The sequence below is a fragment of the Eleutherodactylus coqui genome, chromosome 2 (genome assembly GCF_035609145.1).
Source record: "Eleutherodactylus coqui strain aEleCoq1 chromosome 2, aEleCoq1.hap1, whole genome shotgun sequence".
NCBI lineage: Eukaryota > Metazoa > Chordata > Amphibia > Anura > Eleutherodactylidae > Eleutherodactylus > Eleutherodactylus coqui.
The window spans coordinates 191,973,047-191,973,808 of record NC_089838.1 but is presented as its reverse complement, the minus strand read 5'-3'; positions in this window follow the sequence as shown (position 1 = coordinate 191,973,808).

The window sequence follows — 762 nt, the reverse complement described above, 5'->3', positions numbered from 1 at the left end:
CTCCTAGTTGTCGTCTAAGTGTGAACCGAGAGCAAGGCAATCTCTACTCAGAGTCGTTACTTGAGAACCCGTGTCAATCATCCCGATAACCGGAATACCTTCTAATTCCATTTGGATGACAGGACTTGCAGCAATTAGGTCATCATCAGGGCATTTTCCCCAAATCTCCTTCTCAGTCTCCCCTACTCCGTGCCCTACAGCAGCAGGGGACCTTACTTTAACGGCAGTCTCTCATAAGCTTGTCGCTGGTCTGGACATCTGGCAGCAACATGGCCCATCCGTCCACACTCCCAGCAGCGTATTTCCCGTCGTTCTGGACATCGATTTGGGCCCCTTCGGTTTCTCCTGAGCGCTGTACTAAATTATTGGGACCCCTTCGGTAGGTCCTGTTCTCATCCCTCCAGCGGGGTTGTGGGTGGTTCTGACCTTCTTGGTGTGGACGGCCCACTCCTTCATCTCTAGTTCTCTGGAAGTCTGCAATTCTCATAGAGTTTTCATCACAACAGGTTTGCAAGCGTTCCATTTGCTCTTGCAATTTCTGCATTACTGTTAGAATTTCTTTAGCTGGCACTCTTTCTACTGTTTCTAGGCTTGAGCTAGCCCCCTGCGACAAAGTGACTCCAACTGCGGTCTGGGGCTTTGGGACAATACTATTGGCACGTGAGATGGCCTCTACCTGCACGTCATGAAATTTAGCATTAGTCTCTCGTCGTATAAAGTCCTGCATAGCAACAGTCAAACTGCCGTCGCGGATCCCCAGAA